The 17,029-nt window shown below is 44.3% G+C and overlaps 1 long non-coding RNA gene across 1 annotated transcript; it reads right to left on the bottom strand.

The window, feature by feature from the left end:
* Positions 1-1,029: 1,029 nt before the first annotated feature.
* Positions 1,030-16,821, bottom strand: LOC116970704. Its single transcript, XR_004411278.1, has 3 exons — positions 16,811-16,821; positions 10,664-10,668; positions 1,030-1,110 (listed from the first exon to the last, which is right to left on the bottom strand). It is a non-coding gene; the product is annotated as an uncharacterized LOC116970704 (long non-coding RNA).
* Positions 16,822-17,029: the final 208 nt, after the last annotated feature.

Raw genomic sequence — 17,029 nt, forward strand, 5'->3', positions numbered from 1 at the left:
CTCATCTATATTCTTTAATCTGCAGAGCAAAGTAAACGACGGCAATCTTGTTAAGTTTATCTTAAATCTAGTGCTGTAAATGTTTTCATTAGACTTCAATACCCCTATCAGCGTCCCATATATCTGAACATATTCCCAGTTGTGTCGTGGGTCTGTCTCTGCCTTTCATTTTCTCTCAGTGATATCACATCACAAGTTCACAAGATATAGAAGTAGAATTAGGCCATTCGGCCCATCGAGTCCGCCATTCAATCGGGGCTGATCTCTGCCTCCTAATCCCTTTTTCCTGCCTTCTCCCCATAACCTTTGACATCGGTTCTAATCAAGAATTTGTCTATCTCTGCCTTAAAAATATCGACTGACTTTGTCTCCAATGACTTCCACAGATTAACTACCCTCTGTCTAAAGAAGTTCCTCCACACCTCCTTTCTAAAAGAGCGCCCTTTAATAAAAGGGTGTCAAAAATTATAGGGCAAAGGCAGGAGAATGGGATTGAGAGGGAACAATCGATCAGCCATGATTGAATTGTGGAGTTGCCTTGTTAGGCCAAATGGCCTAATTCTGTTCCTATGTCATGGTCTAATGATCTATGGATCTGATGACATAAGTCTTGATGGGGTCCAGAGTAAATTGCAAGGACTTCCAGTCCAGTGTCACTCTATTCATGACCTTTGATCACGATGCCACCATCTATCAGTCACTCCGACAGGAAATCGGAATGGATTTTGAATGGATCCACAATATCTGAGCCTTCAATTCTGGCTGAAATGTAGGATTCTGCATGTGTGCTTATTTTAGGCTTTTGCCTGACTAGTCATAGAGTGATACAGCGTGGAAACAGGCACTTCGACCCAACTTGCCCACACCGACCAACTTGCCCTACCTATGCAAGTCCCACCTGCCTGCGTTTGGCCAGTGTAACGCCAAACCTTTCCTCTCCACATACCTGTCCAAATGTTACTTAAACATTGCAATAGTACCTGTCTCAACGACCTTCTTTGGCAACCAGTTCCATACACCTACCACCCTTTGTGTAAAAATGTTTCCCTCAGGTTCCTTTTAAATCTTTCCCCCCTCACCTTAAACCTTCGTCCTCTGGGTCTTGATGCCCTTAAAATACTCGATGGATTTACCCGATCTATTCCCCTCATGATATTGCACATGTCGATAACATCACCCTTCATCCTCCTGCACTCCATGGAATAAAGGGTTAGCCTGTCCAAACTCTCCCCATAGCTCAGGCCCTCGAATCCTGGCAACATCCAAGTAAATCCTCGCTGTACCCTCTCCGGTTTAACAGCATCTTTCCTGTAAACAGGTTGACCACAACTCTCCAGTCCGAGCGACAATTCTTCTGGGTTATACACAGATTCCCAGCTCTCTGTGAGAAGGTCTTCTCACGTCTGACTGCACTCTGCGTGTCAGCACTGTGTCGGAAACTGTTATCCAGCAAATGAAGAGTGACTTGGCTGGCTTTATCTGTATGGTGTTCTGAAGTAGCTGCTACACGCAATTACTCAGCCACTCTGAGGCCAATTCAATGGTTCAATGGTTCAATGATACTTCATTGCCACATGTACCTGGGTACAGTGATATTCATTGTTTAGTTTAGTTTAGTTTATAATTGTCACATGGAACTAGGTGCAGTGATATTGACCAGTCTGAAGAAGGGTCTCGACCCGAAACGTCGCCCATTCTTTCTCTCCAGAGATGCTGCCTGACCCACTGAGTTACTCCAGCTTATTGTGTCTAATTACAGTGATATTCCTTGTTTAGTTTATCATTGTGACATGGAACTAGGTACAGGCAAATTCCTTGTTTAGTTTAGTTTAGTTTATTATTGTCACGTGTACCGAGATAGAGTGAAAAGCTTTTGTTTGCATTCTGTCAAGTCAAAGAAAAGACTATACATGAATATACCATTCAGTAAAAATCCTACTAAACATCGGCACAATCATACCTAAATACTCGGGTAGCACGATCGCGCAGGGGGACAGTTACTCTCTTACAGAGCCAGAGACCCGGGTTCGATCCCAACTATGGGCGCTGTCTGTATGGAGTTTGTACGTTCTCCCCGTGACCTGCGTGGGGTTTGCTGTGAGATTCTTGGTTCTTGGTTTCTTGGTCCTCCAAAATATTCCAAATGGAATTTAAACTGGATCTTCGGTCTCCTCCCACACTCCAAAGACGTACAGGTTTGTAAGTTAATTGGCTTGGTATAAGTGTAAATTGTTCCTAGTGTGTGTAGGATGGTGATGGTGTTGGTGTGCAGGGATCGCTGGTCAGGCTTGGTGGGCCGAAAGGCATCTTCCGCGCTGTATCTCTAAACTAATCTTTAGGATAGCGTTAATGTGCGGGGTTCACTGGTCGGCGTGGACTCATTTAGCCGAAGGACCTGCTTCCGCGCTGTAAACTAAACTAAACTAAACTCCTTACAGACAAGCACCCATAGTCAGGATCGAAGCTGGGTCTCTAGTGCTGTAAGGCAGTAGTTCTATTGCTGCACCACCGGGATGCCCACTCATCTCCAGTGCTTTGTGTGTGAAGTTTGCACATTCTTCCTGTGACTGTGGGGGATTTAGTCTGTGGAATTCTCTGCCTCGGAGGGCGGTGGAGGCTGGTTCTCTGGATGCCTTCAAGAGAGAGTTAGATAAAGCTCTTAAAAATAGTGGAGTCTGGGGATATGGGGAGAAGGCGGGAACGGGGTACTGATTGGGGATGATCAGCCATGATCACATTAAATGGCAGTGCTGGCTCGAAGGGCCAAATGGCCTACTCCTGCACCTATGGTCTTATTGTCTATTGTCTATGGTCTATTGTGCAGGAGTAGGCCATTTGGCCAGCATCGCCATTCAATGTGATCATGGCTGTTCCACAATCAGTACCCCGTTCCTGCCTTCTCCCCATATCCCTTGACTCCACCATCTTTAAGAGCGCTACCTAACTCTCTCTTGAAAGTATCCAGAGAATTGGCCTCCGCTGTCTTCTGGGGCAGAGAATTCCACAGATTCACAACTCTCTGGGTGAAAAAGTGTTTCCTCATCTCTGTTCTAAATGGCCTACCCCTTATTCTTAAACTGTGACCCCTGGTTCAGAACTCCCCCAACAATGGGAACATGTTTCCTGCCTCTAGCGTGTCCAATCCTATAATAATCTTACATGTTTCAATGAGATCCCCTCTCATCCTTCTAAATTACAGTGTATACAAGCCCAGTCGCACCATTCTCTCAACAAATGACAGTCCCGCCATCCTGAGAATTAACCTTGTGAATCTACACTGCACTCCCTCAATAGCAAGGATGTCCTTCCTCAAATTTGAGACCAAAACCGCACACAATACTCCAGGTGTGGTCTCCCAGGTTAATCGGAGGGTGGTGAATCTGTGGAATTCTTTGCCACAGAAGGCTGTGGTGGCCAAGTCAGTGGGTACTATTAAAGCAGGGATTGACAGGCTTTTGGTCCTAGACTCTCCCATAGCGCAAACATCCTCTCCACATCCACTCAATAAGGCCTTCACTATTCACTAAGTTTCAATGAGGTACCCCCTCATCCTTCTAAACCTCAGCGAGTGTTCTGCTGTCCTTTCCGGTAGACCCTTGGAGCTACTGCCACCGCCAAGTCCAGACCATGTTTTACTTTCCCTTGGCTTAGTGCGTGGGATATGTCCCACATCCCAAAGATGTGCAGGTTGGTAATTTAGTTGTCTGCTGTAAAATGTTCCTAAGTGTGTCGGTGAGTTGTGGAATCTGAGGGGCTTGATGTGAATAAAATATATTGTAGTGCACCAGTTCCTTAGACAAAGCCCAATGTCTACAATGGGGTAGAGGTGAATTGGACAATATCTCAGCTTATGGAAGGACCGTTCAGAAGCCTGATAACAGAGTGGAAGAATCTATTCCTGAGTCTGGTGACACGCATTTTCAAGCTTCTGTATCTTCTACCTGATGGGAGCTGGGAAAGGAAGGCATTACCAATTTGGGACAAGTCTTTGATTATGTTGGCTGCTTCACCGAGGCAGCGTGAAGTGTCGATGGAGTCAGCGGTGGGTAGTCTGTTCTGTGTGATGGATGGGGCTACATCCACAACTCTCTGCAATTCCTTGCGGTCTTTGTTCCCAAACCAAGCTGTGATGCAACCAGACGGTACGCTTTCTACGGGGCATCTGTAGAATTTTGTAAGAGTCTTTGGAGACGTGCCGTATTACCTCAGTCTCCTGAGGAAGTGGAGGTGTTGGTGTGCCTTCTGTCGCTATAACTTCAACATAGTCGGTCCATGACAGATCGTTGGCAGCTGAATGCTTACTTGATCGATAGCTGAAAGCTCGCAGGTAAGCAGAACAAACAATGTGTGGCCAGCACCCTCAAATGGGCATACATGAGTCACACAAAATAATCCCAGAGCAAGTTTTCCACTAGTTTAGTTTAGTTTAGATATACAGCGTGGAAATCGGCACCTTGTGTCTATCTTCAGTCCAGCGCTTTGTGTCTACGTGTAGGAAAAATCTGCAGATGCTGGTTTAAACCGAAGATAGACACAAAAAGCTGGAGTAACAGGCAGCATCTCTGGAGGGAAGGACCAGGTGATGTTTCGGGTCGAGACCCTTCTTCAGACTGGTTAGGATAAGGGAAACAAGAGATATAGACGATGATGTGGGGAGATAAAGAACAGTGAATGAAAGATATGCAATAAAGTAACAATGATAAAGGAAACGGGCCATTGTTAGCTGTTAGTTGGGTGAGAACAAGAAGCTGGTGCGACTTGGGTGGGGGAGGGATAGAGAGGGAATGCCAGGGCTACCAGAAGTTAGAGAAATCGATATTCATACCACTGGGCTGCAAGCTGACCAAGCAAAATATGAGTCTATGTGTCTATATTCAGCCTCAAGAGATGCTGCCTGAACCGCTGAGTTGCTCCAGAACTTTGTGCCTATCTTCAATGGAAGAGATGCTCCGACCCAAAACGTCACCTGGTCCTTTTCTCCAGTGATGCTGCCTGACCCACTGAATTACTGCAGTGCTTTGTTTCTATCTCCGATGGTAATAAGCAACTTCAGCCCACACTGACCATCGATCACCCATACACACTATTTCTATGTTATTCCACTTTCAGCTCCTACACACTAGGGGCAATTTTCAGAAGCCAAACCTGCACGTCTTTGGAGTGTGGAAGGAAGGAAACCCCGCTGTCACAGGGAGAACGTGCAAACTCCATACAGACAGTTGGGGTCAAACGCGGGTGTACCCAGAGGATAATCGTCACGTTGAGACAGGGTACAGGCTGAAAGCCTTGCATCTGTCATCAAACAGGAAGTGGATATGGTAACTCTACACCAAAAATAGGAGTGGGAACCAAAAAGATAAGAGTAGAAGAATAATAGGAGAAAATGTTGAATACAAGGTGCAACAGTATGGGTGGTGCAGTGGTAGAGTTGCAGCCTTACAGCGCCAGAGACCCAGGTTCCATCCTGACAAAGGGTGATGTCTGTATGGAGTTTGTACGTTCTCCCTGTGACCTGTGTGGGTTTACACCGGGATCTTCGGTTTCCTCCCACACTCCAAAGGCTTATAGGTTGCAGGCTAATTGGCTTGGTAAAATTGTAACTTGTCCCTGTTGTGTGTAGGACAGTGTTAGTGCACAGGGATCGCTGGCCTGCGAGAACTCGGTGGGCCGAAGGGCCTGTTTCCGTGCTGCATCTCTAAACTAAACTAAACTAAAGAAGAATTTCACTGCACCTGTGCCTAACTGTATTTGTGCATATGACAATAAACTGAACAAACTTAAATTGAGCCTTGTAACTGAATATACAACAAGTCCCAGCTACCGCTCTATCACATGTTGAAATCACCCCTCCCAATATTTGTGCCCTCTACAATTCTCCAAATCGCTGATTCTGATCCCTGCAACCTCTCTCCGCTGGTAAATCTCCAAATCACCTCTCCTGATCTGTCTAACCTCTGCTCTCTATAAATCTCCAAATCTCACCCACCAATCTCTGTAACCCTTCCCCTCGATAACTCTGTAAATCATCTCTCCCGATCTCTGTAACTCTTCCCCTCTATAATTATGCGAATCATCCCTTCCGATCTCTCCACCTTCTCCCCTCCACATTTCTCCAAACCAACTGGTGATATTCTGATCAATAGTCAATACTCGACATGGAATTGGTGGGATGGAGGGACTATTTGCATCCTGTATCTCTAAACTAAACCAACTCACCCTTGCCCTCTGAATCCTTCTCATACATTAACATTTTGCTTTATAATTCTTCTGAGTCTCTGTGGTTCTCCTCTTTGTCCTCTTATACATCATTGATTTCCCCTCAAATTATCGTAGATGCCTGGCCCTTCATTTCTTCACCTTTATTTTACTCCTTCAAATGTGCCTTTCCCACCAGGTTTGCAGTTAACTGGAATTTAGAAGGATGAGAGGCGATCTTATAGAAACATATACAATTTTGAAGGGATTGGACAGGCTAGATGCAGGAAAAATGTTCCCGATGTTGAGGGAGTCCAGAACCAGGGGTCACAGTTTAAGAATATGGGGTTCGCCATTTAGGTCTGAGATGACGAAAAACTTTTTCACCCAGAGAGTTGTGAATCTGTGGAATTCCCTGCCACAGAAAGCAGTGGAGGCAAATTCATTGAATGGTTTCAAGAGAGAGTTAGATTCAGATCTTAGAGCTAATGGAATCAAGGGATATGGGGAGAAAGCAGGAATGGGGTACTGAATTTGGATGATCAGCCATGATCATATTGAATGGTGGTGCTGGCTCGAAGGGTCGAATGGCCTACTCCTGCACCTATTTTCCCTGTTTCTATCTTTCTATGTAACTCTTCTAATAGTTTGCTGCACGGCTCAGTGTCAAAGGCCGGCTGTTCATCTTCCTGTGAGATAGGAGTGAGCTTCCTCGAGGCAAAGAATCGATCCAAGTGAAACATGTGAAGATGTACAATCAAAAGAAGTTATGAATCCAGAATGGCTGGCTCCCATTTGAACTGTGAGGTCTAATAATAATAATAATAATAAATTTTATTTATGGGCGCCTTTCAAGAGTCTCAAGGACAACTTACAAAAATTTAGCAGGTAGAGGAAAAACATGTAAGGGGAATGAAATAAATAGTAGAGATATGACTAGTACACAAAGTAAAGACATAATTCAATACAAAACACAATATGAGGCAATTAATGCACAGATGAAAAGGGAGGGGGACGTGGGGCTAAGGATAGGCAGAGGTGAAGAGATGGGTCTTGAGGCGGGACTGGAAGATGGTGAGGGACACGGAATTGCGGATCAGTTGGGGGAGGGAGTTCCAGAGCCTGGGAGCTGCCCTGGAGTAGGCTCTGTCCCCAAAATTGCGGAGGTTGGACTTGTGGATGGAGAGGAGACCGGCTGATGTGGATCTGAGGGACCGTGAGGGTTGGTAGGGGGAGAGGAGGTCAGTGAAATATGGGGGGGGCCAGATGGTGGAGGGCTTTGTAGGTGAGGATCAGGATATTGTAGTTGATCCGGAGGGAGATGGGAAGCCAGTGAAGTTGTTTGAGGACTGGAGTGATGTGATGTCAGGATTTGGTGTGGGTGATGAGTCGGGCGGCTGCGTTCTGGACCAGTTGGAGCCGGTTGATGTAGGTGGAGCTGATGCCAAGGAGAAGTGAGTTGCAGTAGTCCAGTCGGGAGGAGATGAAGGCATGGATGAGTCTTTCAGCAGCGGGATGTGTGAGAGAGGGTCTGAGTTTGCGATGTTGCGGAGATGAAAGAAGGAGGTTTTAATGACATGGCGGATGTGAGGCTCAAGGGAGAGGGTGGAATCAAAGATCACTCCAAGGTTGCGGGCCTGGGGAGATGGGGAGACAGTGGTGCCGTCGATGGTGAGAGTGGGGTTATTGATTTGTCTGCTTGATTTGTGGTTGCATCAGTGAACACAGTAAGGTACACAAACGCCTAGTACAATATGAAAGGCCTCAAATTCATGGCATGTTAAAAGAATCAAAACCAAAGCCCGAATAGCTACTTCCCCACAGCCATCAGGCTATTAAACCTGGCTCGGACAAAACTCTGATTATTAATAACCACTTTCTGTTATTTGCACTTTACCAGTTTATTTATTCATGTGTGTATATATATTATATCATGGTATATGGACACATTTATCTGTTTTGTAGTAAATGCCTACTATTTTCTGTGTGCTTAAGCAAAGCAAGAATTTCATTGTCCTATACAGAGACACATGACAATAAACTCACTTGAACTTGAATCCACATCCTCTGCTCCCTCCCTGCACCAAAGTCGTATTCATTTCTACTTTGCGTGACGAGACAACAGAGGTTTTTATTTACACAAGAATAAAATATGAAAAGAGATTTAGTCTCCTGCACTTCAGAAGGCAAGTCACGTTGTTGTTTGCAAGCAGATTCAGTTTGGGGTAACCTTCCATGACATTCCAAGACTGAGCTGTCATGCCAAATGTTGGCAAATCCTGAATGCCTTAAGATTCGAATGCAGTTCATAAGATCATAAGTGATTGGTGCAGAATTAGGCCATTTGGCAAATCAAGTCTACTCTGCCATTCAATCATGGCTGATCTCTCTCTCCCTCTCAACCCCATTCTCCTGCCTTCTCTCCATAACATCTGACACCTGTACTAATCAAGAATCTATCTATCTCTGCCTTAAAAATATCCATCAACGTGGCCTCCACAGCCTTCTGTGACAAAGAATTCCACAGATTCACCATCCTCTGACTAAAGAAATTCCTCCTCAACTCCTTTCCGATTAGAATGTCCTTTAATTCTGAGGCTATGACCTCTAGTCCTAGACTCTCCTACTAGTGGAAACATCTTCTCCACATCCACTCTATTCAAGCCTTTCACTATTCTGTACGTTTCAATGAGGTTCCCCCTCATTCTTCAGACTAACGTCTAACAGTTGCAAACGTGTCGGGTTGAATGCTTGCATTGAAAAATATATGATGCTCCAATCTGTAAATAAATACAGGAGTCATAACTGATTTTATGTGGAGCTGCAAATTAATCTACAACATATTTTGCAAGTGAGACGAGTTGCATAACCATTCAGGAGTAATGACAGAAGTGAATTCATTCAATTCTCTTCCCGTTTCAAATTACAACTTTGTGCCAGCAGCACATTATTCTTTTAATTAAGCATTGAATAAGATACCTGAAAGAGAATATCACAAGTGCAGTGACTCATTTTCAGTTAATCTGCAGTTAACGCCTAAACGTATGCGTTAATTTTGATATTCCATCTTAAAATACCTGGTTCTTATCTCAAATCCCTTCGTTATATTTCTGAGTTGGCCAGCTATCTGCTATTATCTTTCAAGAAAGCACAAACTGGTCCATTTTAACTGGCGTTGGCCTTTACACATAGTTTATTGTAGTTATCCTGAAATATTGAACTAATTTCACATTTGATTTTACAGCATTTATGCAAGCGGTACTGAATTTTAATTTCATCCATGAGGAAAGATATAGGCTGTAGCCCACAACAAAACCTACTGTATGTCCAGCAAATTTACACCATGCAGTCTATTGAATGTAGAAATCAATCCAGCCCTTGGATTAAGTTTATATTATGCATTATAAAATAAAAATATAATATATAAATATATCATAAAATAATACTAAAAATAGAATAATATTATTCTAATATTCTATTCATTATAAAAAAATAAATAAAAATAGAATAATATAATTCCAATAGCATTAAGTTCACATTATATTCTTCTCTGAAGGTGAATCCTGTTTAATTTTTGACATTGTTAAGAACATTGTAGTTTAGTTTAGTTTATTGTCACGTGTACTGAGGTACAGTGAAAAGCTTTTGTTGTGTGCTGTGCAGTCAGCAGTAAGACAATACGTGATTACAGTCGGGCCATTTACAGTGTATAGGTACATGATGAGGGTACATAATCCATAGATACACAGAACATTCTGTTGCCCTGGTGCCTGAAGGTTTTACAACCAGTTTTTATCAGACACCACAAAATGCTGGAGTAACTCAGTAAATGCAGGCATGCAACTCTGGAGAGAAGGAATGGGTGACGTTTTGGGTCGAGGCCCTTCTTCAGTCTGCAGTTCCTTCCTACACATTTTGTCATAGACAACTGTTATGTTGTGCTGCTGCAAGTAAGAATTTCATTGTTCTATCTGAGACATGCGACAATAAAACACTCCTGACTCTTGACTATCAGACACTGCCAGCCTTGCAAGCGGCCGTGTAAACAACCTGGTCCTGCCTTCAGTTCACTGTGTGTAACAGACTTGGAACGAGAACAAATCGCAAACTAATGGCTGCAAAGCCCAACTCATCTGGGAAGCTCCCCATCAGGCCCCGCGGCTTGGCACTGAGTAATGAGGTGGCTGCTTGATATTCGCCCAGACTCTGCTCTTCACGCCTCATTCATTTTCTTCATACTTCCACCTCACCTAGGGTAACTCGGCCATATGGGACGAACCATTGCTCAACTGATTTATGGCTTATGAATTGTGGAGGGAAGGGATAGAGACAGCTTGAATGGGTCCAAATTACAGCACAACGGAGCATAATGAGTGCTACAGTTTAGCCAGATAATAGAGTTCTGCTTGCTGGCAGCCGCACAGGCCATCTCTTGGCCCTGACCCTGGTACTGAACATTGTGCACCACTCGAGCTGCTCTTTAAACTGTCTCATTGCAAGGGTGTGTCGTCAGGCAGGGCCTAATGACAGCCGTCCAAGGGTGGGATGATGGAGACACAGATTACAAACTTAGGCTGATGGGCAAACATGCAGGGAGCTGATCTATCTGGTGTAGGAGCTGCTATGGCGAGGTGAGTTATGACCTCGTTAAAGGAATGCTGCTGCAGAGACCAGCAAGTTCGCACGGGGAGGTTGTTTATATAGCTCATCTCACGGCCTTCTCATCATGGAGGCATAGAGTCACACAGCACATACACAGGCCCAACTTGCCCACTCCGGCCAACATGTCCCAGCTATACTAGTCCTACCTACCCGCGTTTCACCCATATCCCTCCAAGTCTGTCCTATCCATGTACCTGTCTCTCTCTCACACCCTCTCTCTCGCTCTCTCTCTTGCACTCTCTGTCTCACTCCCTCTCTCTCTCCCTCTCTCTCTCTAGCACTCTCTCTGTCTCACTCCCTCTCTCTCCCTCTCTATCTGTCTCACACCCACCCTCTCACACACTCTCTCTATCTCTCTCTCACATTCCCTCTGTCTCTCGATTATAACCTTCATTCTGGAATATGTTGCCTTCCGTAACACCTGTCGTTCATGCCCATGTATCATGTATCCATGTACCTGTGTAACTATTTCTTACACATTGGGATAGTCCCTGTCCCTCGTTTCATGTTGGCCAGTGTGGACAAGTTGGGCCGAAGAGCCTGTTTCCATACTATATCACTCTACGACTCTTTGACTCAGTGAGTTGAGATCACCGATAGCACAACAACTTTTGGTGTGTTTGGGTGCACAAAAAAAACTAACATTACATTTTGGATTTACCCCATACTAATAACATACAAAAACTGAGAAAAGCATTGGCTTTAAGTAATCAGGACTTGCAGAGCAATGGGGAAAAAATGCTTAAGTTAAAAGCTGTGAGAATATTAAATTTAAAGAGGATCATTTTAAGGAAATGCAAGATAAATTGCAAATCCCTTCATTGAGAAACTGGTGTAAGTTGTTGACACTTGACCCCAGTCCTCTGACTATGCTGAGCCTCTAGAATCTTCTTTCTTTTTTTTAAATTTATTTTTTACCAAAAAATAATTTTAATTCACAATTTACAAAAATACACAGAAAAATACAAACAAACCCACCACCATAATACAAAATAAACAAATATTCTTAAATATTATATCACTATTTCCCCATCGTTAATGAGGATATCCTCCACCCCACGTGGTGCCCAACAGTCCCGGAAATCTCCCATGGAGCCTGTGGACAGCGTGTACTCCCTGTTCAAAATCGCCCGGGCACGGACATAACCTTCTTTGTGCAGTTCTGTCATTTTCCTGCATTGCTCATCAGGCAGATCTACTGTCTGTGTTGATCCTTGCATTCATCTGTACACTTCAATACAGCCAGACTCTCCCTTGTGCTGTCTCCTCCCACTCCCTTCCCTTTAAAAAAAAATCAAAACATGTATTGAATATTTAAAAATAATATTTACAATACAATAAAACAAAACAGAACCCACCACCATAATACAAGACAAACAAATATACTAAATAAACTGCTATACAACTATGTTACACTCCTTGTCAAGGATGCATTCAACCCCCCCCGCGATGCCCAGCAGTCCCGGAAATCCCCCAAGGTGCCCATGGACAGCACGTAGTCACTCTCTAACGCCACCCGGGCACGGACGTAACCCCGGAAAAGGGGCAGGCAGCCGGCTCGGGCAGAGCCCTCTTCCGCCTGGCACCAGTGACTCACGGATGGCCAGCTTGGCCAGGCCCAGGAGCAACCCAACCAAGACATCCTCGGCCCTACCTTCTCCCCTATGCACAGGGTGTCCAAAGATGGGGATGGTGGGTGTGAAATGCACCCAGAAGGCAAGGAGCAGCCCCTTTAGGTAATGGGACAGGGGCTGCAGCCTCACACACATGGAACACAGACTCTTCCAGCCCACAAAAGTGGCAAGCATCTTCCTTCCCCTTGGAAGGAAGGCCAAAGGCGGCACAATGGTACAACTGGTAGAGGCATTGTACTTTAGACTGTAGAGATACAGAGCGGAAATAGGCCTTTTGTCCCACAGAGTCCGCGCCTGGCTGCGTGGAGTTTGCATGTTCTCCCTGTGACCTCGTGGGCTTCCCCCAGATGCTCCGGTTTCCTCCCACAACCCAAAGACATGTGGGTTTGTAGTCCCCAGTAAAATTGGCCTCTGTAAATTGCCCTTAGCGTGCAGGGAGTGGATACAAAGGTGGCATAGCATGGAACCATTGTGATTGAGTGATCGATGGTCGATGTGGACTCAGTAAGCCAAAGAACATCTTTCCATGCTGCATCTTTCAATCAATAAAAAATCAATACTCCTCGATGACAGTCTGCCCTCAAGCATCTAGAGTCAAGGGGGATTCTTCATAAAGAACTAATGCTCATTTCTTTAAGTCTATCTCAGATATCACTTATCAGAAACATTAATTTTATCCAAATTCTGATGAGAGGCCGTCAACCTGAAACTTTACCTTGGCTTTTCTATTGACCGATACTTTACTTTAGGCTTTAAATTTTAAAGACACAGCGCTGAAACAGACCCTTTGGCCCACTGAGTCCATGCTGACCAACCATTACCCCATGCACTAGCACTATCCTAGAACAAGGGAAAACTTATATATTTGGAGTGTGGGAGGAAACCGGAGCACCTGGAGAAAATTCATGTGGTCACAGTGAGAACAGACAAACTCCGTACAGACAGCATCAGGATTGAACCCGGGACTCTAGAACTGTAAGGCAGCAACACTACCGCTGCACCACTGTGCCACCCTTAACTGTCTGCTATCTGCATTTAATGTCACTTTGTATGAGACACAGGGAGAGATAGTGAACCAACATAGGTCTGGGGAGGTCACTGTGGTGCAGCGGTAGAGTTGCTGCCTTACAGCAAATGCAGGGCTGGAGACCTGGGTTCGATCCCGACTATGGGTGCTGTCTGTGCGAAGTTTGTACGTTCTCCCCGTGACCTGCGTGGGTTTTCTCCGAGATCTTCTGTTTCCTCCCACACTCCAAAGATGTACAGGTTTGTAGGTTAATGGGCTTGGTAAATGTAAAAATTGTCCCCTAGTGGGTGTAGGATAGTGTTAATGTGCGGGGATCGCTGGTCAGTGCGGACCCGGTGGGCCGAAGGGCCTGTTTCCGCGCTGCATCTCTAAACTAAACTAAAGGTGCAACTGAATGAAGATCATTGTAGTCAATGGTGAAGATTCGTGTTGATTCTGCCCAATCCTATTACTATTATCTAAGTGGCCTACCACCATTCCTTTAATAATGGATTGCAACATTTTCCCCTTCTCCTAAACTGTGCACCCACTGCCCTGTCGGACACCTTCACCCTACAAGTGGCAGAAATGTAGAATGGTTCACTGTTGGATGAGGGGAAGGTGACAACAAGGCAGGCAAACAGTAAAATTAATCAGTAGGACAGTGAAACTAGTAGAACCAGGGTGGGGGAGGGACGGAAAGCAAGGGTTACTTGAAGTTAGAGAAATTATAATTCATAATGCTGGGTTGTAAGATGCCCAAACAAAATATGAGGAGGTCCTTGGGCAAGATGAGCTGAAGGGCCTGTTTCGTGCTGCATGGCACCACGTCACACACAATGCTGAAGGATTGCGTGAGTAGAAGAGAATGAAGTGAGGCTTCATCTCCAATTGGGTGTCTGATCCAGCTTTACGTAATTACTGATTCCTGTAAATGGGGCAGTTACAGGGCTGGTGCCTTTCAGGTAAGATCTGGCTGCCTGTACATTGACCACATTACATTGTTAATTACATTCCCCTGGTTATACCATCACAGGGAACTGGCAGCCGACTACAGCACACAGATTAATGCTACCCAAGCAGTTCCACATGCACTATGTGTCTGGAGGAAACAAAAACACACAAGATGATTGAATTTCTTGCTTAGTAATTAAACACAAACACCACAGGGAAAGGTCCCAGTCTTCTCCTTTCAAAACAAAATAATTTACTATGTACATTCTTTCTTGATATATGTAACATTCTATTTAATTTAGTTTAGTTTATTGTTATTTACTGTGCAGAAATAGTGAAAAGCAAAATCAAAAGCTTTTCACTGTACCTCAGTACACGTGACAATAAACTAAACTGAAACTGAGACATTGTTTTGCATGCTATCCCTTCAAACTCTGCTATACATGAGTACAATCATAGTGCGTTTGGCTGTACAGAGCAAAGACACTAGAGGAGCAAGATAGACCACTCCTAAAAAATCCAATGGACTGACGTGTAGTACGCAAAAGAACGTCACTTCTGCCATTTTAGGAATAAGACCCCGACCTCCGTTATGCCTCTCGCAGTTTAATCCAAAGATACTAGAGGGGTTTAACCCACATCAGTCCCTTGGATTTTGCAGGTGTTTATCTTGGTCTCTTAGCCTTCTATGGTAGACCATTATGATCTTTGTTTATAATAAATAAGGTGCTTCTTTTAAAAAATAAAATAAAAAGGGTAATTGCATATAAAGTGAGCAACAATGCACAAGGAAAGGTCTCTGGCCATTTGCATTCTATGATCTTTGGTTTAATCAATGTTGTGGGGCAACGGTATGTGTGTGTTTCTGTGTGTTCCTCTAGTATCTTTGGTGCGGAGTTTGTACATTCTCCCGGTGACCTGCGTGGGTTTTCTCCAAGATCTTTGACTTCCTCCCACACTCCAAAAACGTACTGGTTTGTAGGTTAATTTGCTTTGTATAAGTGTAAATTGTCCCTAGTGTGTGTAGGATAGTGTTATTTTGCAGGGATCACTGGTCGGTGCGGACTTGGTGGGCCGAAGGGCCTGTTTGCATGCTGTAATCTAAACTAACACTAAACTAAACAAATAGAAATAGCAATTATTCTAGTGGATAAAAGTAGCTGTAGATACAAGGAACTGTAGATGGCCAACCATTCTGCAAGTTAATTTGTATTTGTATGCTTTTGCACAACCTTCTCAATTAAGTGTTCAACTGATTTACTTTGACCTTAAATACACTGCTGGAAGCTTCAGACCAAATCATTTCCCCCTAAATCCCTTCGAGTGGAACCTTCACAGCCACTGCTATTTCATTAGAGATAAAGGTCACTTGCAGGTCATTATGAGCGGATGAGTGGACATGGAGGGGTGATGGATGGGTCCACTGAGATGCCTCCGCTAGTTAATCCAGGCTTTGCGGGATTACAAATTATGGAATTATAGGCAACGCCGCAGAACAAAATCAAACCAATTCATGACCTCTCCAATCTGTGGTCTCTAAAGAGGCCAGAGCATAGAAAGAAATGGTTGATTATCTGTTTTATATTCAGTAAAGTGAAGTAATGCTTGGGAAGGCAGTATTCTAGGAGCGTTGTGCCTGTTCTGGAGGAAATTAACCTCATCTTTTGTTACCTATTTGTGTTCAAATCCATCGGCCAACCTTTCTATAAATTTTATGAACCTCATCTGAACACAGTTTAATCGCAACCTGCATTTTCAGTTACTTTGTATTATTTCATTTTGCTTCATAATTTGCCTGCAGAGTGGTCCAAAGAGAAGATAGACACAAAATGATGGAGTAGCTCAGTGGGACTGGCAGCATCTCTGGAGGGAAGGAATGGGTGCTGTTTCGGGTCGAGACCCTTCTTGAGAATACAAAATTCAAACCATAAACACTGAACAAAATCACAGCTCGTGAAAACCCTTTACAACTGGTAACATCGGACAGCTTTGAAAACTGAGTATTGATTGTTTAAAGTGGGACACCTTACATGGAAGATCTTACACAATCATTCATAGATTCATAGTCATAGAGTCATACAGCATGGAAACAGGCTCTTCGGCCCAACTTGCCCACACCGATCAACATGCCCCATCTACACTAGTCCCACTTGCCTGCGTTTGGCCCATATCACTCTAAACCTGTACTATCCATGTACCTGTCTAAATGTTTCTTAAACGTTACGATAGCACCTACCTCAACTATGTCCTCCGGCAGCTCGTTCCATACACCCACCACAAAGTTACCCCTCAGGTTCCTATTAAATCTTCCCCCCCCCCTGACCTTAAACCTATGTCTTCTGATTCTTGATCCCCCAACTCTGGGCAAAATTGTGCATTTACCTGATCCATTCCTCTCATGATTATGTACACCTTTTAGTTTAGAGATACAGTGTGGAAACAGGCCCTTCGGCCCAATGGGTCCACGCTGACCAGCGATCCCCGCACAATAACACTATCCTACACCCACTAGGGACAATCTTTTACATTTACCAAGCCAATTGACCTACAAACGTGTACATCTTTGGAGTGTGGGAGG

This window comes from Amblyraja radiata, chromosome 3, assembly GCF_010909765.2.
Source record: "Amblyraja radiata isolate CabotCenter1 chromosome 3, sAmbRad1.1.pri, whole genome shotgun sequence".
NCBI classification, from domain to species: domain Eukaryota; kingdom Metazoa; phylum Chordata; class Chondrichthyes; order Rajiformes; family Rajidae; genus Amblyraja; species Amblyraja radiata.